This window comes from Mesoplodon bidens, assembly GCF_964165515.1.
Source record: "Mesoplodon bidens genome assembly, contig: HAP1_SCAFFOLD_491, whole genome shotgun sequence".
Classification (NCBI taxonomy): Eukaryota; Metazoa; Chordata; class Mammalia; order Artiodactyla; family Ziphiidae; genus Mesoplodon; species Mesoplodon bidens.
Genome location: NW_027672501.1, coordinates 223,663 through 244,164, shown reverse-complemented (window position 1 = coordinate 244,164; position 20,502 = coordinate 223,663). Strand labels below are relative to the sequence as shown.

General features: G+C 46.8%; 2 pseudogenes across 2 annotated transcripts; both read right to left on the bottom strand.

Annotated features, from left to right (window-relative positions):
* Positions 1–919: 919 nt before the first annotated feature.
* Positions 920–8,860, bottom strand: LOC308610085 (dipeptidase 2-like; annotated as a pseudogene). The gene is made up of 9 exons: positions 8,721–8,860; positions 8,439–8,622; positions 7,985–8,112; positions 7,552–7,681; positions 7,186–7,327; positions 6,816–6,885; positions 6,519–6,695; positions 6,004–6,139; positions 920–924 (listed from the first exon to the last, which is right to left on the bottom strand). The product of its transcript is annotated as a dipeptidase 2-like (transcript).
* A 1,299-nt stretch (positions 8,861–10,159) lies between these two features.
* On the bottom strand, positions 10,160–20,263 carry LOC308610084 (dipeptidase 2-like; annotated as a pseudogene). Its single transcript has 9 exons — positions 20,003–20,263; positions 19,570–19,699; positions 19,204–19,345; positions 18,834–18,903; positions 18,534–18,710; positions 17,991–18,154; positions 13,769–13,830; positions 13,095–13,190; positions 10,160–10,386 (listed from the first exon to the last, which is right to left on the bottom strand). The product of its transcript is annotated as a dipeptidase 2-like (transcript).
* Between the last annotated feature and the right edge of the window lie 239 nt (positions 20,264–20,502).

Below are 20,502 nucleotides of genomic sequence, written 5' to 3'. Positions count from 1 at the left end.
TTTATTTAATATTTTATCACAATAGTCCTTGCCCCTTTGACCTCTAGTGAGGAAACTTGCATAAGAAACTAAAATATGCTTAGGTTCTATGGGTAAGTGCAGATAATGATATGAATGAAATTGAAAATGAAAGCAAAGGTAGAAAAGCCAGTTCTGAATAGATGAAGTAAGACAGAGGTATTTGAAAAATCAAGTAGAAAAGATACAATAAGGAATGGAGAGCTTCTGGAAGTTTTCCAATAGGTGAGGGGTTGGTACATCATTTTCTTTTAATAACATGTCTGGCAGTTGTATGCCAGAGAAAGTTATAAGGGGGTTGACTATATGCATGAAGTCCAGTGAGAACACTGTTTCTGTAGGCCACTGACGGTGTTCTGAGTGTACATTCTATAGTACTAGAAATTAAGTTAGGAAACAAAGGGTAATCTGATGTCATTTTAAATGACATTTCACAAATGATTAGAGAGCTAAAAGGTGTCTTTTTTCACTCAGCCAACACGTTGAGCACGTACTATGGGGCAAGCACTGTGCTTATGGGTAAGAGATAAAAGAAAAAATAAAGGCCAGAGGAACTCAAAAGAGAGTGTGAGAGATGCATAAACAACTCATTACAATCAAATAGGGAGAGGCTATTAAATAAATAGATCATAAAAATGTAACTTTGTAAAACAGAACTTAGAGTCACTAACCCTGCTAATAGGGGATATTAAAGAGAATGCCAACAATGAGGGGGTTTGGAATTAGGTTTTGAATGTCAGTAGGAATGTTCCACGTGGAGAGAAGGTCAGGGGCATACCAGGCAGAAGGAACATCCTGGACTTGAGAACCAACACAATATGTTTAAGTGATTGTAACTGAGATTTTTTTGACTAGAGCGTAGGGTATAAGTTGCCAAATGGTAGAAAATAGAGTATAAAAGTTAGGCTGGAATAAAAGTATAAAGTGTCATAATTCTTATGATGAAAGTTAGGTGTTTTCCTACAAAATGGGTTACTTATAAATATTTTAAAAATAGAGACTGCTGTGTAAGGCTTGAAAAAACACTAAATCAGAGTTGTACAGAGCTCAGGCTTAGTGGTGAAAATTTCTGTATTTTGTTTTCCAGGTTGGATACTGTTACAATTCTTCAACATTTCTTTTTCCTAAGTAAAGGCATCTGGTGAAAATATGGGATCCATTTTATCCTGGGGAAGTTTTGTCTTAACCTTTCTTCTATGTATTTTTCCTATTTAAAATGCTTTTGCAGAATCTAATCGTACGAAGTTCGGATACTTGAAGTACCTGCTCATATTCTGTCTTGGACATAATGGGAATAATTGGGAAGTCTTCTCTAATTTTGAGACTACCATGACTACTCTCTTATGTTGGTTATTCCTGTAGATGAACCAATTTTAGGTTCATCTGAGTGATTAGTTAAACTTACTCCTCACAGATTGATTCAGCAGGTCTGAGAAGATATCTCAGAATATGTATATAGAGAGATAAACAGTAAGAAATTACAGTAAGCACAAAAACAGATAAAGATCATTCATAATTTTTCATAAGATCTTATTTTCTCTCATTTCTCTCTTATTTTTTTCATAACTTTTCTTTAATCATATGAAAAAGAAGGGAATTTACATGGAATAACAAAAGATATGCAAAACTTAAGGAAACACAATTTTCTTAAATTTCTCAAACTTATTTGTATAGGATTCAGAATGCACTTAAAATGATTAAATGACTTAAGCTAAATCTTTTTTATTGCAAACTGTTTTAACCCAATTAACCAAGCAAGAAACTGAGAGTCATTCTTTACTCTTCTCCCCACCCTTAAACTCTGGAACAATCCCTAAGAGTCGTCATAATTATACTATATATATATATATATATATATGTATGTGTATATATATATATATATATATATATATATATACACACACACATATATATACACACATATATGTGTGTATATATGTACACACACACACACACACACACACACACACACATATGTCCATTCTTCTCTATGTCCATTGTCATATCTTTTACATTTCTTACTCGGATGTAACATCCCAGTTCACTTTTTCCCTGACTCCAGTATTATTTCTGTCTTGTTTATTCTCTGCATTGCAACCTAAATTTCACTCAACGGCTTAGAGCTCTTTGATAGCTTCTCTTTAATTTTGGGGAAAAGGCTTCAAGCACTGTGCTCTTGCCTACTAGTCCACCCTCATCTGCTTTCTCTATCCTTACTTAGCATCTCCTTCTTCCATAAATTTTCAGCAATACTCAGTAGACTTCAGGGTTAGACTTCTCTTACTGCTGAACTTTCTCCAGGTAATGTCATCAATTTGTATCATACTTTACTCATTCAATCCTTGGTTAATGCACTCTCATCATACAAGTTTCAAAATAAACATTGAATCTCTGGCTTTTCATGACTTCCATTAGAGATTAAATTCCCTTTCTACGTGTTCTTATAAAACTTGGCTGTCCAGTTACCTATGAGAGGTAAAGTTCTATTTTATAGTTCATTGCCCCTACTACATTGTAAACTGCATGTGAACAATGTCCTTATTTACCAGTGTTGTAGGTACTCAATGAATATTTATTCTGTTAAAAGATTTATTCTGTTAAAAGTTAAGAGACTGTTTATGTTCCATAAATAAGAGAAAATGTAGCTCAGAACCAAGTAGTGGCAAGAGGCTTGAATAAAAGTAGACAATATTGAGAGAGAGTAGGAATTTAGGTTAGAGAGTACTTGGTTACTGAATTAATTGTGAAGGTGAGGGATGATTATACAGCGTCCAGAGTTTTATTATTCCTTTAAATTAATTTTTATTAGAGTATAGTTGCTTTACAATGTTGTGGTAGTTTCTGCTATACAGCAAAGTGAATCAGTTATACCTATACATATATTTCCTCTTTTTAATATTTCTAACCATTTAGGTCACCAGAGAGCATTGAGTAGCATTCCCTGTGCTGTACCATAGTTTATCATTAGTTATCTATTTTATACATACTGGTGTATATATGTCAAACCAAATCTCCAAATTGATCCCCCCCTTCCCCCCGCCTTGGTATCCATGTGTTTCTTCTCTACATCTGGGTCTCTATTTCTGCTTTGCGAATAAGTTCATCTGTACCATATTTCTAGGATCCACATATAAGTGATATTATACGGTATTTGTTTTTTTTTGATATTGATCTGCATGAGTTGCTTATATAGTTTACAAATTTATTTATGTTTATATTTTTTGGAGATGAATCCCTTGTCAGTTGCTTCGTTTGCAACTATTTTCTCCCATTCTGAGGGTTGTCAGAGTCCAGAGTCTTCAGTGTTCCCCCAGTATCCAACTTGGACAAGTGTACAAATAGTGGTGGTCTAAATGATGTAGAGAGATGAATAGTGGAAGTAAGTATTGAAGGTAAAATTAATCGTTCAGTAACATCACATAATTAATTTTAAGTGTCCATGTTATATTTGGGCAGAGTTGTTCAGTTGGCAATTAGTTAAGTTTGTAAGAGACTCAGGAGAGAGAGATGTACGTTTTAGGTCAAGATCTGTGATATATATGGTGGCTGGAATCACAAGAGTAGATGAGACCATCTATCAAGGGCAGAAGAGAGCTTCTGAGAAATACACATCTCTTGGCAGAGGGCAAAGTGAGAGTGCCCAGTGAAAGAGATAAGGATGTCCAGAGGCAGGAGGAAGAAGTAGCAGGTTAAGATGCTACTGTTGTTAAGGTGAAAGATTTTTCTGAGATGACAAGTTTGATCAACAAAATCAAATATTGCTGAAAGGTGACAGAAGGACCAAACAATATTCAGTCAATTTAACCACAAATTAAATGTTGGTGAATGCAATTCCAGTGCAGATAAGTAAGAAGAAAAGAGCAAAATTGTGTGAGTCACGAGGTACATAAAGATAAGAAAATACAGACAGTGAGAATAAATACAATTTTTGATAAACTGCACTGTGAAATTAGGAAGAGAGAAAAGGTAACTAGAGAATTACTTGGCATCAAGCAAGAGTAATTTTTAATGGGAGGAGAGCAGCTTTTTAATGGGAGGGGGCCAAAATAAAATCGCTAAAGAGGAAAACCTTAACAATCCCAGTGAGGTGGGAAAATGAATGGAAGATACTGAGGAAGTGAGAATAGGTATTGATAAACTATGTCGAAAAGCTATTCATGGACGTAAAGAGAAAAAGTTAGTTTGGGGTGTTTTTGCTTTATAGTCTGTGTTTTCTCTGTGAAATAAAAGTTTGATGGGAGGTGATGTCACCTCGAGATAGTGCTCATCAAATATCCTATGTGCTTATCTACATTTTTCATCCTCCTTTGTAGTTCAACTGTTTTCTTTGATTCGTTGTGGCCAGTGGCAAAGAAGCAGAATCAAGTGTATCACTTCTGAGCTGAGGTCATTAGGAGCCAGTGTCCCTCTTGTCTGGTCCTCTGCTATTGTGACATGGGAGGTCAAATAGTCCAGATGACGTGGCTGCAAGATGGATCAGGACCATGTGATCTGTAAGGGCTTTACTCAGTAGAGAAATAACGTACTCGTATTTTCCACTGAGATTCCTGTGTTCAATAGATCTGCCTGTGAGAGCTCAGAGAGCATAGCGAAGGCTGAAATGACAAAGACAGAGGGAGAGATGTTGGTAACAGATGGAAGGCGCCTGGCAGATAATATATTAAATGGTAAACAAAGCTGCTGGAGTAAGAGAGAGAGTATATAAGAGATGAGAAGAAGGCCAACTGTCTGTAGTATCTAACGCTAAGGAGTGAGGAGAGAAACAACTGAAAAATAAAAATAAAAAGAATGATGAGAAAGAAGCTAGGTGGTATGCCAACAGAAATCATAAGATTGCTATAAAACATAAAGGAAGGTAGTTTTCAAAGAAGCACCATTTAATGGAGTCAGTTGTTTCCCAAAGGCAAAATGCTATGGGAACTGAAAATAAAGCATCTGATTGGATGACTAAACTTTTATGAACAGAAATGGAACCATTTCAGGAAAGTCATGGGAGAAGATGCTGTGTTACAGTGGGGAGAGTAATCAATACATTGTGAGGAAAGTTGCCTTCATTTGCAAGAAATGCCAATTAAGAAGTGAAGAGAGCCTTTAAAGGGAAGGGATAATGTAAGAAAATCAAAAAAAAATTTAAGGAAACTTGAATAATTCGTAGACAAAGAGGGAGGTATTAGTGAAAGACTGAAAATCAGAGAAAGCTATCTTAAGTTGTTGTTATGGACTGAATTGTGTCCCCTGAAAAATTATATGTTGAAGCCCCTCCTAATTTGACTGTAGAAGATAGGAGATAGGTCCTTTAGGGAGGTAACTGAAGTTAACTGAAGTCATAAGGGTGAGGAAATAATCTGACAGGGACTGATGATGCCTTTATAAGAAGGGGAATAGATTCCAGAGATCTCTCTCCCTCTGCTCGTAGAGGAAAGGCCGTGTGAGGACACTGCAAGAAGACAGCCATCAGCAAGCCAGGAAGATTGTTCTCACCAGGAACCAATTCTCATGGTATTCAATACCTTAATCTTGGACTTCCACCCTCCAGAACTGTGAGAAAATAAATTTCTGCTGTTTAAGTCATTCAGTCTATAGTATTTCACTATAACAGCCCAACCAGACTAATACAGACCTTCATGTACACTGCAATATACAGAAGCTAAACAATGATTGTGAGCCAGAGATTCCATCTTGAACAGAAGTGTAATGACGCTTGAGGTACTCACAACTTCACGAATTTTGTCAGAAAGATGTGAAAAAATGTCAGTCAACCAACGGTTCTGATAGTGGATATTTTCTTTATGTGTTTGACATAAAGCAGTGTCTGACAGCCTCCCTGATACCCATCAGTATCGCAGTTTTGATTCTGTGGCTCCAGTTCCACATGGCACCAAGGTGCTGTGTACTGTCCATTCTTGGGTTTTTGGGTGCTGTACCTATTGCCAATAGGTGGGTCAAACCACTGGGGCTCTTCTGAAGTCCTCCCTAAATTTGGACCCAGCTTCAGCTCCAAATCCGAGTCTTCAGAGAGCCCAGGGTGAGGCTCGCCTGCCACAGTAGACACGTTGGCTAACGGGTTGCACTGCAGCACCCGCTCAGACAAGGGCACCATCACGTTGCCACCGTTCTTCTTCTGCAGGGGTGGACCCGTGGACAGTCAGCTTGGCCCCCAGCACAGCCAGCTGCCTGTTCACTCTCTCGGCCCCTGTGAGGAAGGTGTTCAGCCCTGGCTTTGAGGTCAGAGTCGTCTCCTCTCTGGGTTTGTGTGAATGGAGGAGCCGCAGCCCTGGTCTGGGTGGTGTGTTGGCCCTGGGTTTCCGGGTTTGGAGGAGTATCTTACCACCTAGACCCCCACCTAGGGCTGAAGAGTTCAGGGGCTGTGGACCGTGGGTTTTGGGGGCAGAAGATATTTAACCTGGCGTTTGAGGAAATGGAGGGAGAAGAGGCTCAGGTTCAAGGGCTCCTGGTTTGAATGTCTTGCTTTAGGTTTGAGGGCCAGGGCAGTCTCTCACCAGAAGCTTCAGGATATCATCAGGAACATTGCGAGTGTTCTTGCACATACCCCGGGCAGCTGAGTGGGAGAAGATGACCGGTGCCTGTGACACTTGTAGGGCTCGCCATGTCACAGCATCCGAGACATGGGCCAAGTCCACCATCATGCCCAGGCGGTTCATTTCTGCCACCACCTTCTGCCGGGACAGGATGGGGAGAGGGCATGAGGGCTGCATTTATCTTGTGTGTATTTATCTGTAGGGAACAGGCGGGGCTGTACATCCACGTGGGGCAGGGTATGGAAGCCGGGTCCTTACCTCGCCAAAGCCAGTGAGCCGACTGACATTGCTGTAGAAGGGGTGGATACCCTTTGCTGAGCTCTGTGCCCTGCAGGATGGCCAGGAGGCAGTCTAACTGGTGGCCATGACTTGGCTACAAGAGCGTAGAAAGAGGTTCTGTCGAACCGTCTACACCTGCAGCTCCCTGGTGCAAGAGGAGGGACCCAGACTGGACTGTGCTTGGCAGTAGGAGGGCCCTTCTGGGGATTCAGTCTTGTTCTGCAAACCTCCATTCCCCTCCCGACCGCAGGTTCAGGGCTGGATCCCAGGGGTAAACTTGCTTTGGGCCCAGCGTGATCTTGGGCAGATCCCTGCCTCACTGGGCCCTTACCACCTGCACTGTGCTCACCAGGGCGTGTTGCAGGTGTGGGTGAGTGTCACGTAGTGCACACCCAGCGCATAGAAGGTACGCAAGATGGAGAGGCTCCTGTCCAGTGAGTGGCCGCCCTCCACACCAATGAGGCTAGCCAACTTCCGGGTGTTGTTGAGAGCTGGGGGCAGGTAGGTCAGATGATCATTTTCAGAGGCAGGGGTAGCTAACTGAAGTCCCTAACACCTACCACCACCAGTCTCTTTACCATTTTTTTTTTGTTTTTTTGGCCGTGCCGCGCAGCATGAGGGCTCTTAGTTCCCCCACCGGGGATCAAACCCGAGGCCCCTGCAGTGGAAGCGTGGAGTCTTCACCTCTGGACTACCAGGGAAGTCCCCCGTCTACCTTTAACTGAGGTCACAAGCTCCAGCTCAGAATAGGAGGCACACATGAGGCAGATGAGGTGAACTTGCTCCAGGGTGAGGCGCACAGCATCGCGTTCGTGGGTCCGGCATAGGACGTAGGCTCACCAGAAGTGAGGGAAGGCAAGGGCTTAGTTTGGGCTTTGGAGCTCCTTGGGCTTCTCATAGCCTCCTCAGCTGGCACAACACTCACTGTGCCCAGAAGTCACATGTAATGCGTTGCTTTTTCTGTGGTACTTGGATGCCCGTCAGGTTGGCTCACTGTGACCCCTGTTCCCCCAGCATCCATGGCATGGCACTTTCTAGGTCACTATGGTAACTTAGTTCCAATGTGACTAACCTGTGGTCTCTGAGGCCCCCAAACTGCCCCACATTCCCCAGCAGCCATGGTGGCACCTTGTGTGTCCCTTTGGTACATGGGCACCCACGAGATCATTTTTTCAGCCTGTCCAAGCTGGTCTGGCCATGGCTGAAATTGCACAGATTAACATCCTGTAGCCCGTGGTGGTAAAACTGCCTCAGGACCAGGGGCATGTCGTTGTGGCTGGAGGGAGGTCAAGGCAAATAGGTGGGCTCCTTAGGTCTTGGGATCAGGCAGGACACATTGCCTGGCCTGGGCCAGCCTGTGGGTCCCCCACCTCCCACTGTCACACAGACCATACTAGGAGCAGCTGAGGCCTGGGCTGAGGGGTTCCCACCAGGGAGGGGATGACAGAGAAGGGGAAGGGCATCCATAGATGATGGAGAGGACATCCAGGGGTGGTGTGAGGGAGCCTCCCCACTAGCTCTGCATGCTCCGGACCTCCTGCCCTCCCCGGGGCCAGGCTAGGCACCCAGCGGCCCCCAGCAGCCTGCACACACTGCAGCCACCCGTCCACAAGCGGGAAGTCCCGCATCAGGGCCCGCGTGCGCTCCCGCGGACTTGGGGTGCTGGAGGTGCCCGGCGTGGTCTTCACCGGTAACCGGCCACAGCAGCAGACCCAGCAGGAGCAGCAGACACAGCAGAGGCCGCTGGCTGAGTGCGCGGGGACCATCGAGGCGGGCAGAGGCGGGTCTGAGGGGGCGGGCAGTGGGGTTCTGCCTGTCGACACAGGGCACCCAGCGGCGCGGCCTCGCGAGGGGGGCGGTTTGAGGGAGGGGATACAGAGTCACAGGACCCTGCAACCCGTGCGCAGAGAGCCGCGATCCGGGAAGCCCAGCAGCCACAGGGCGGCAGTGCCCTCCCGCCCCCTGCTCACAGGCAGCTCCTGCGGACTAAGCTGGCCTCTGCGGAGAGCCCACTCACCTCCCATCGCGGGTTCCCTCCACCCCTGCCTCTCTTCCCACTCTCACTGCTCTGAGGGGGCGCCCTAGGTTGCTCTCCCCGGCCTGTAACCTTCCTGTCCAAGCTGGGGTGCTTCTCTCAGAGGGCCACCTTCAGCCCGAGGCCTCCCGGGAGCACACCTTGTCCCCATCTGCCTGCAGCCGGCCCCGCCCACCCTGAGGGCTGCGTGCCAGTGTCTCTGTGGCCACAGGTGCTCTGGGCTCCCGGTTTCCCGGGACTGGGCCATGAGGGCTTGTGTGGGGAAAGAGAGAGTTTCTGGAAATGGGGGGGTAACCATGTGAGCTGTGGATTCAGGAAGGGGCCCTCTGCCCCCGACCTTCTCTCTCCACCTACTTGACTCCCCAACCTGCATGACCATTCTCTGGGGACTTCAACCAGCACCTGGGAACTATCAGGAACCTCCCCCACTTCTGTCAGCCAGCCTCAGGAAAGAGCGCCCTCAGGAGCCGCTACACCTCCCCAGGGCCTGAATAGAGGGACTTTGGGGATGTGAACTGAACGACCTTCTGGGGAGAGTCAGCGACCCTTTTACTCAACAGAGCAGGAACCCAGTCAGCAGGCTATTTGACTGGAAGGAAATGAAGTGATTTCCATGGCAGCAGAGCCCCCACCGCAGCAACCTTCCTCCCAGAGCTGCTGGCTGACCTTCTGGCCAGGATCCCTCCTACCTCAGCGTGGAAGGCCCGGCCTCGTGGAGAAGTATAGGTTCTGAGGAAAGACCTGGCACCTGGGTTCTGCTGCTACACTTGCCTTATCTCGTGGCCCTTGTGGCTCTAGCTTTCCCAGAAAGCTCAAGGGCTTAAGTGCCTGTGCTTACTCAGAGGCCACACGCCATTCCCCATTTCCAGCCTCAGGCCCTCCCCCTAGCTGCCTCCTCTAGAGACCCCTTCTCCTCAACACACACACTCTCTCTCTCTCTCTCTCTCTCTCTGTCTCTGGGGATGTGCCTTCTCACAGAAGCTCAACCACAGAGATGCTTTAGGGACTGTGCCCAAACTCCTTCATCCCCAGCCTCTCAAGTTTTTGCTCTGATCCCTGGCACCCCCTGGAGCTGTTCCACCTTTGGAACCTTTCCCAGGTGGCAGGAGTGCCTAGCACAGGGGTAGTGACCTAAGTCTGAGCACTGGCGACCCTAGAAATCTGTAACACACAAACATTTTATTGAGCAGTAAGGGACCCCAGTGGGGACAGAAAGGGCTGGCAGTAAAGGAGCATGTGAACCTCGGGGCAGGGTGCATGCTGCTTGACTCTCCATCCTGTTCTTGCTTCAGGGAGCAGGTCCACCATGCTCCAATCGCCGGTTTTTGGGTCTGGAGCAGCCCAGCTCTTCGTCCGAACTTTCTGAAGAGTGCTTTCGTTTGGGAGCACGTCTGGGGACTGGCTTCACTGCTTCCACCTTTGCTGGTGGGGCCAAAGGGACATCCCCGTAGGCCCGGTAGCCACCAACCAGGCAGTATGTCTCCCCATGCCAGCCCAACTGTGTTTCTCCACACCCTCGGTAGAGGACATGGTAGTGCCCGGGTGTGGGAGGAGAAACGGGAGCCACTGCTGCTGCAAAGAAAATCAGAACTGATCAGTCACTTGTGCTGTGCACAGTCTCCTGCCACAGTTTCCCCCTCTCATGTCTCTCCCAGTTTCTGGCTGAAGACCTTTAATGTACTTGACATCCAAAACACAGCCTTGGCCCATCACCTCTATGAGTCCCTAGAGAAGGGACACTGGCTGCAAAAGCAATCCCTAGAGCCTACGGCTGCAGCAGATGAGGAAGTCTCTTCACCGTTTCCAGGGAAAACAGTAGAACCCGAAAGAAATTGCACTCATGATGCTCTCCATCTCTGCCTTCCACAACAGAGAAAACATTTCTTGCCGTCTGTCACTTCTGAGGCTTTAATGGAAATGTCTTTCAAGTTTTGGAAAGAAATAATCTAATACAAATCTGTTAAGAATCCCTCTCACCTTGGCAACCCCTCTTGGGCCCCAGTTATACTGCCTGTTTCAACCACACTGAACTCTAGCCCTCTGGTACTTTTATCTAGATGAGAACAAGGCTAAATACTGAGGCCGAGTGATCAGGAGACTCAGAACCGGGGTCTGGGTACCAAGTCTAGGCTCACATCAACGCAGCCTCCTGGGACACCATCCCCTCAGCCCTCCAGTCTCATTAGCACTTCACCACCCCCCCTTCATTCTTCCGGTCTTCCCATCAATATGGCACCACCCTGTCCCCGAGTACTCAGCAACTCAGTACGGGATGTGTCTGAGGGGACCGCTAGCGATGTCTGCATGACAGCAGAGAGGTGCCTGGGTTTGAAGGTGTGCTTCTGATTGTGGCCCCTCTTCCTCAAACTGCTCCATTTACCGTCTGCCAACAAAAATGCACTTGTCTTTTGCTAAGAGGCCACTCAGGAGAGGGTCTGAACGGAAGCATCCTGTAGCCCAAAGGGGAAGGCTACATTATAAAGCTTAGAACCGTCCTGCACACTTGTCCAGGGATGACCTTTCACTTGTCCTCAGCAGTGAGCCCTGTGGGTCCCTGAAGGTGTCCCAGGTCACTGGTATTACTTACATGTGGGAGTGTGCTCAGTTGTACATGGTTGGCAGGCCCCACAGAAACATGTGCCAGCCAGGTGCGGTGGATTGTATCCCACACCTCCTGTGGAGGTGGCCGGTCCGGGTGTACCTGCTGCACTGCCCACCCAGGGAACAGAGCACAGGGTTGAGTATATGTAGCCTATGACGTCAGACATGGGCTCTGACCGTCAGAGAAACTTCCCACCAGTTCTCCACCAGGTACGAAGCTGCTCGGTTGTCAGTTACCATGGAATCTGTTACCATGGAATCTGTGAGAAGGCCTGCGAGGGCATCACTACCCAGTGAGGTCATATATGGAACCTGTGACTTGAGGGGCAGGCTTCAGGAGGAGGGGCAGTTTTTTGGAGGAGAACAGGGTAGAAGCAGAGGTACTCTGCCTGGCCCCTCACAGCTGGGCCTCCCCACCAATGCCCTAGTCTAGTAGACACCCCAGGTGGGGCGTGCTGGTGGTCTGGCACAGCCCCAGGGGCCACAGGAGGGCAAGAGAGACCCACATTCTGTGATTGGCTTGAGAGGCAAGATTAACGTAAGAGACAGCTAGGTTGTATGGCGCTTACCCTAAGAGGCAGAGATTTGTGTGGACTGGGGAATCAGGGAAGGCTCCTTTGCAGTGGGCCTGAAGGACAAGTGAGATTTGGACCCATGGGGAAGAGAGGGAAGACATTCCAGTTTGGAAGAATAAAAGCAAAGACACACTCTTCTCGACCTTGTCCTGCCCCCAATATAAATTCCTAGCACCCTGAAATTTTTACAACTGAGGACTTAAAAAAACCAAGAGGTTAAGGGGCCTTCGCAGTGGTACACAGGTAGTGGAGAGGTGTTCTGCTCAATGGTTAGGTTCATGTCGGGGCTCCAGGTTTACAGCTGATAGGAATGTGAGGACAAGCTCCTGCCATTTCAAACATTTCCAAGTGATACTGAGAGAGATGTTAAAGGTGCAAAATGCGGGTGCTGAATGACCTCACAGAGTGGGAATGGTGGGCCCATTTGAACATGAAATTGAAAACAAATTCATGACAAAAGGACATAATACAAAATGACAACATAATTACTACAGGCCCCTCCCCCCTAGAAGTAAAAGTCATTAGAATCCTCTCTCTCTCCACCATGAAAGAATGAGATAAAGACTCAGCAGCAGCCCCCGTGAGAAACATGGTCAACAGTGTGAAGAGGTGTTACTAAGACGATTTGGTCCACCTCAGAGAAGGAAAGAGACAACTCTGCCCTTAGCCTGATCAGGCCCACAGGAAGCAAGCACATTTGGGGCAGCCTCTGATAGTGTGGCAATGAGAGAGAACCTTCTTTAGGAGGGGACTCCCTGTTGCCGACCCTGAAAAAGCAAAGATGGGACATTCGTTTAATGGGACTGTTGCAGAGGCGTTGTTCCCAGGAGGTAGAGACTGCTTCGACTACCATTTCAGAGGTTGGGCCACCGTGGTTGAGAAGCACAGCACCTTCTCTTCCTAAACTGCTTGAATCAGCGGGTACACGTTAGGACAGACGAAGTCAGGCCTCATTGGAGCGGACTGCCTTTGGGAGTGGTAGAATGTAAGCTGTGAAGGGGCATGCTCTGGAGGAGGTTTGTCATGGCAGGTGGGCCAGCATGAGACCATTCAGATTCTCCACGGCTCCAGAGATCACTTGACTGGGAGCATCCCTGTGATGTGGCGGGGGGACTCCTACCTTAACAGGACCTGGCTGGGCATCTGGGGAAGGCGGAATAAATGGTTTTATTAATTTACGAGAGCGAGAGACTCACAAAAGCACTGAAAAAGACTTGTACCTGGATTCTTGAGCCAACCCTAAGAAAACTTATCTAGATCTGGAGTAGGGCTCTGGAGGCTGCACTTTTAAGCTTCCTGGGCAGTCCCACCACAGTGCTCCATGGAAAGAGTGACCAAATTATTGTGTGTTCTCGGTTGCTTTGGGGAGTCAAAGTGGGCAATATTAAAAACTGCAGCAGGCATACGTATAAACGGAATATTCAAGGCAAACAGAGGTGTATAGTTATTCTATGCATGAATCAGGTTTGGGAAAAGCTAGCCTGGTGGTTAAAAAACACAACCCTTACGACAGGCAGACCAGATTCTGTCCTACTTGCTTGTGTGATTTTGACCCAGTTCTTTTATCTTTCTGACTGTTTCTTCATATGGAAAAGAGCTATGGCTGTACATTTAGCACAATATTCTCTTTTGGCAAAAGTTGCTCTGGGTCCATTTGTGTTCTCTGCAACTGAATCCTTTCCAGTGTGCAAGCATTTTTAAGTTGTTTGGTGAAGTATTACATTTGACTTTCAACTGTTCATTACTTTGGGCAAAGCTTATGTAGTGCTGCAGAGAATAGAACCTATGCAGATAGTGAGAGGATGTTATAAGCTTATTCTGCCGGTTGATACAAAAGTTTAACCTTTTCTCCTCTTCCTCCACCTGCCGCTAAGACATGAGAAAGAAGGCAGAGCCTGGAAATGCACACCAGGCAATACTTCTGTGTCAGTTGGCCTTTTATTCCTCTGCCAGTACTTCCCAGAGAGATTTCACCAAAAGTGCCTAAGCTTGCCATGGCCATTGTTGGGAAGAAAGTTTCTCTCTATTGCTAGTCACATCCCCTTTTCCTTCTTCTGGGGGCTTAATGGATGTTTGGGGGCAGGAACTAAAATTTAAACTAAACGGTAAAAAAACAAAGAAACAAAAAACAAAACAAAACAAAAAACATGTGTTCTTTTTTTTAACATCTTTATTGGAGTATAATGGCTTTACAATGGTGTGTTAGTTTCTGCTTTATACCAAAGTGAATCAGTTATACATAAGTTCCCATAACTCTTCCCTCTTGCGTCTCCCTCCCTCCCACCCTCCCTATCCCACCCCTCTAGGTGGTCACAAAGCACCGAGCTGATCTCTCTGTGCTATGCGGCTGCTTCCCACTAGCTATCTATTTTACGTTTGGTAGTGTGTATATGTCCATGCCACTCTCTCACTTTGTCATGGCTTACCCTTCGCCCTCCCCATATCCTCAAGTCCATTCTCTAGTAGGTCTGTGTCTTTATTCCTGTCTTACCCCTAGGTTCTTCATGACATTTTTTTCTTAAATTCCATATATATATATATATATGTGTGTGTTAGCATACGGTATTTGTCTTTCTCTTTCTGACTTCCTTCACTCTGTATGACGGACTCTAGGTCCGTCCACCTCATTACAAATAGCTCAATTTCGTTTCTTTTTATGGCTGAGTAATATTCCACTGTGTATCTGTGCCACATCTTCTTTATCCATTCATCTGACGATGGACACTGAGGTTGTTTCCATCTCCTGGCTATTGTAAATAGAGCTGCAATGAACATTTTGGTACATGACTCCTTTTGAATTACGGTTTTCTCAGGGTATAGGCCCAGTAGTGGGATTGCTGGGTCATATGGTAGTTCTATTTGTAGTTTTTTTTTTAAGGAACCTCCATACTGCTCTCCCTAGTGGCTGTACCAATTTACACTCCCACTAACAGTATAGGAGCGTTCTGTTTTCTCCACATCCTCTCCAGCATTTATTGTTTGTAGATTTTTTGATGATGGCCATTCTGACCAGTGTGAGGTGATACCTCCTTGTAGTTTTGATTTGCATTTCTCTCATAATTCGTGCTGTTGAGCATCTTTTCATGTGTTTGTTGGCCATCTTTGGAGAAATGTCTATTTAGGTCTTCTGTCCATTGTTTCATTGGGTTGTTTTTTTTGATATTGATCTGCATGAGTTGCTTATCTAGTTTACAAATTTATTTATGTTTATATTTTTTGGAGATGAATCCCTTGTCAGTTGCTTCATTTGCAACTATTTTCTCCCATTCTGAGGGTTGTCAGAGTCCAGAGTCTTCAGTGTTCCCCCAGTATCCAACTTGGACAAGTGTACAAATAGTGGTGGTCTAAATGATGTAGAGAGATGAATAGCGGAAGTAAGTATTGAAGGTAAAATTAATCGTTCAGTAACATCACATAATTAATTTTAAGTGTCCGTGTTATATTTGGGCAGAGTTGTTCAGTTGGCAATTAGTTAAGTTTGTAAGAGACTCAGGAGAGAGAGTTGTACGTTTTAGGTCAAGATCTGTGATATATATGGTGGCTGGAATCACAAGAGTAGATGAGACCATCTATCAAGGGCAGAAGAGAGCTTCTGAGAAATACACATCTCTTGGCAGAGGGCAAAGTGAGAGTGCCCAATGAAAGAGATAAGGATGTCCAGAGGCAGGAGGAAGAAGTAGCAGGTTAAGATGCTACTGTTGTTAAGGTGAAAGATTTTTCTGAGATGACAAGTTTGATCAACAAAATCAAATATTGCTGAAAGGTGACAGAAGGACCAAACAACATTCACTCAATTTAATCACAAATTAAATGTTGGTGAATGCAATTCCAGTGCAGATAAGTAAGAAGAAAAGAGCAAAATTGTGTGAGTCACGAGGTACATAAAGATAAGAAAATACAGACAGTGAGAATAAATACAATTTTTGATAAACTGCACTGTGAAATTAGGAAGAGAGAAAAGGTAACTAGAGAATTACTTGGCATCAAGCAAGAGTAATTTTTAATGGGAGGGGGGCAGCTTTTTAATGGGAGGGGGCCAAAATAAAATCGCTAAAGAGGAAAACCTTAACAATCCCAATGAGGTGGGAAAATGAATGGAAGATACTGAGGAAGTGAGAATAGGTATTTATAAACTATGTCGAAAAGCTATTCTTGGACGTAAAGAGAAGAAGGTAGTTTGGGGTGTTTTTGCTTTATAGTCTGTGTTTTCTCTGTGAAATAAAAGTTTGATGGGAGGTGATGTCACCTCGAGATAGTGCTCATCAAATATCCTATGTGCTTATCTACATTTTTCATCCTCCTTTGTAGTTCAACTGTTTTCCTTTGATTCGTTGTGGCCAGTGGCAAAGAAGCAGAATCAAGTGTATCACTTCTGAGCTGAGGTCATTAGGAGCCAGTGTCCCTCTTGTCTGGTCCTCTGCTATTGTGACATGGGAGGTCAGATAGTCCAGATGACGTGGCTGCAAGATGGATCAGGACCATGTGATCTGTAAGGGCTTTACTCAGTAGAGAAATAACGTACTCGTATTTTCCACTGAGATTCCTGTGTTCAATAGATCTGCCTGTGAGAGCTCAGAGAGCATAGCGAAGGCTGAAATGACAAAGACAGAGGGAGAGATGTTGGTAACAGATGGAAGGCGCCTGGCAGATAATATATTAAATGGTAAACAAAGCTGCTGGAGTAAGAGAGAGAGTATATAAGAGATGAGAAGAAGGCCAACTGTCTGTAGTATCTAACGCTAAGGAGTGAGGAGAGAAACAACTGAAAAATAAAAATAAAAAGAATGATGAGAAAGAAGCTAGGTGGTATGCCAACAGAAATCATAAGATTGCTATAAAACATAAAGGAAGGTCGTTTTCAAAGAAGCACCATTTAACGGAGTCAGTTGTTTCCCAAAGGCAAAATGCTATGGGAACTGAAAATAAAGCATCTGATTGGATGGCTAAACTTTTATGAACAAAAGTGGAACCATTTCAGGAAAGTCATGGGAGAAGATGCTGTGTTACAGTGGGGAGAGTAATCAATACATTGTGAGGAAAGGTGCCTTCATTTGCAAGAAATGCCAATTAAGAAGTGAAGAGAGCCTTTAAAGGGAAGGGATAATGTAAGAAAATCAAAAAAAAATTTAAGGAAACTTGAATAATTCGTAGACAAAGAGGGAGGTATTAGTGAAAGACTGAAAATCAGAGAAAGCTATCTTAAGTTGTTGTTATGGACTGAATTGTGTCCCCCGAAAAATTATATGTTGAAGCCCCTCCTAATTTGACTGTAGAAGATAGGAGATAGGTCCTTTAGGGAGGTAACTGAAGTTAACTGAAGTCATAAGGGTGAGGTAATAATCTGACAGGGACTGATGGTGTCCTTATAAGAAGGGGAATAGATTCCAGAGATCTCTCTCCCTCTGCTCGTAGAGGAAAGGCCGTGTGAGGACACTGCAAGAAGACAGCCGTCAGCACACCAGGAAGATTGTTCTCACCAGAAACCAATTCTTATGGTATTCAATACCTTAATCTTGGACTTCCACCCTCCAGAACTGTGAGAAAATAAATTTCTGCTGTTTAAGTCATTCAGTCTATAGTATTTCACTATAACAGCCCAACCAGACTAATACAGACCTTTATGTACACTGCAATATACAGAAGCTAAACAATGATTGTGAGCCTGAGATTCCATCTTGAACAGAAGTGTAATGACGCTTGTGGTACTCACAACTTCTCGAATTTTGTCAGAAAGATGTGAAAAAAGTCAGTCAACCAACGGTTCTGATAGTGGATATTTTCTTTATGTGTTTGACATAAAGCAGTGTCTGACAGCCTCCCTGATACCCATCAGTATCGCAGTTTTGATTCTGTGGCTCCAGTTCCACATGGCACCAAGGTGCTGTGTACTGTCCATTCTTGGGTTTTTGGGTGCTGTACCTATTGCCAATAGGTGGGTCAAACCACTGGGGCTCTTCTGAAGTCCAAATTCCCAGCTTCAGCTCCAAATCCGAGTCTTCAGAGAGCCCAGGCTGAGGCTCGCCTGCCACAGTAGACACATTGGCTAATGGGTTGCACTGCAGCACCCACTCGGACAAGGGCACCATCAGGATGCCACCGTTCTTCTTCTGCAGGGGTGGACCCGTGGACAGTCAGCTTGGCCCCCAGCACAGCCAGCTGCCTGTTCACTCTCTCGGCCCCTGTGAGGAAGGTGTTCAGCCCTGGCTTTGAGGTCAGAGTCATGTCCTCTCTGGGTTTGTGTGAATGGAGGAGCCACAGCCCTGGTCTGGGTGGTGTGTTGGCCCTGGGTTTCCGGGTTTGGAGGAGTATCTTACCACCTAGACCCCCACCTAGGGCTGAAGAGTTCAGGGGCTGTGGACCGTGGGTTTTGGGGGCAGAGGATATTTAACCTGGCGTTTGAGGAAATGGAGGGAGAAGAGGCTCAGGTTCAAGGGCTCCTGGTTTGAATCTCTTGCTTTAGGTTTGAGGGCCAGGGCAGTCTCTCACCAGAAGCTTCAGGATATCATCAGGAACATTGCGAGTGTTCTTGCACATACCCCGGGCAGCTGAGTGGGAGAAGATGACAGGTGCCTGTGACACTTGTAGGGCTCGCCGTGTCACAACATCCGAGACATGGGCCAAGTCCACCATCATGCCCAGGCGGTTCATTTCTGCCACCACCTTCTGCCGGGACAGGATGGGGAGAGGGCATGAGGGCTGCTGCATTTATCTTGTGTGTATTTATCTGTAGGGAACAGGCGGGGCTGTACATCCATGTGGGGCAGGGTATGGAAGCCGGGTCCTTACCTCGCCAAAGCCGGTGAGCCGACTGACATTGCTGTAGAAGGGGTGGATACCCTTTGCTGAGCTCTGTGCCCTGCAGGATGGCCAGGAGGCAGTCTAACTGGTGGCCATGACTTGGCTACAAGAGCGTAGAAGGAGGTTCTGTCGAACCGTCTACACCTGCAGCTCCCTGGTGCAAGAGGAGGGACCCAGACTGGACTGTGCCTGGCAGTAGGAGGGCCCTTCTGGGGATTCAGTCTTGTTCTGCAAACCTCCATTCCCCTCCCGACCCCAGGTTCAGGGCTGGATCCCAGGGGTAAACTTGCTTTGGGCCCAGCGTGATCTTGGGCAGATCCCTGCCTCACTGGGCCCTTACCACCTGCACTGTGCTCACCAGGGCGTGTTGCAGGTGTGGGTGAGTGTCACGTAGTGCACACCCAGCGCATAGAAGGTACGCAAGATGGAGAGGCTCCTGTCCAGTGAGTGGTCGCCCTCCACACCAATGAGGCTAGCCAACTTCCGGGTGTTGTTGAGAGCTGGGGGCAGGTAGGTCAGATGATCATTTTCAGAGGCAGGGGTAGCTAACTGAAGTCCCTAACACCTACCACCACCAGTCTCTTTACCATTTTTTTTTGGTTTTTTTGGCCGTGCCGCGCAGCATGAGGGCTCTTAGTTCCCCCACCGGGGATCAAACCCGAGGCCCCTGCAGTGGAAGCGTGGAGTCTTCACCTCTGGACTACCAGGGAAGTCCCCCGTCTACCTTTAACTGAGGTCACAAGCTCCAGCTCAGAATAGGAGGCACACATGAGGCAGATGAGGTGAACTTGCTCCAGGGTGAGGCGCACAGCATCGCGTTCGTGGGTCCGGCATGGGACGTAGGCTCACCAGAAGTGAGGGAAGGCAAGGGCTTAGTTTGGGCTTTGGAGCTCCTTGGGCTTCTCATAGCCTCCTCAGCTGGCACAACACTCACTGTGCCCAGAAGTCACATGTAATGCGTTGCTTTTTCTGTGGTACTTGGATGCCCGTCAGGTTGGCTCACTGTGACCCCTGTTCCCCCAGCATCCATGGCATGGCACTTTCTAGGTCACTATGGTAACTTAGTTCCAATGTGACTAACCTGTGGTCTCTGAGGCCCCCAAACTGCCCCACATTCCCCAGCAGCCATGGTGGCACCTTGTGTGTCCCTTTGGTACATGGGCACCCACGAGATCATTTTTTCAGCCTGTCCAAGCTGGTCTGGCCATGGCTGAAATTGCACAGATTAACATCCTGTAGCCCGTGGTGGTAAAACTGCCTCAGGACCAGGGGCATGTCGTTGTGGCTGGAGGGAGGTCAAGGCAAATAGGTGGGCTCCTTAGGTCTTGGGATCAGGCAGGACACATTGCCTGGCCTGGGCCAGCCTGTGGGTCCCCCACCTCCCACTGTCACACAGACCATACTAGGAGCAGCTGAGGCCTGGGCTGAGGGGTTCCCACCAGGGAGGGGATGACAGAGAAGGGGAAGGGCATCCATAGATGATGGAGAGGACATCCAGGGGTGGTGTGAGGGAGCCTCTCCACTAGCTCTGCATGCTCCGGACCTCCTGCCCTCCCCGGGGCCAGGCTAGGCACCCAGCGGCCCCCAGCAGCCTGCACACACTGCAGCCACCCGTCCACAAGCGGGAAGTCCCGCATCAGGGCCCGCGTGCGCTCCC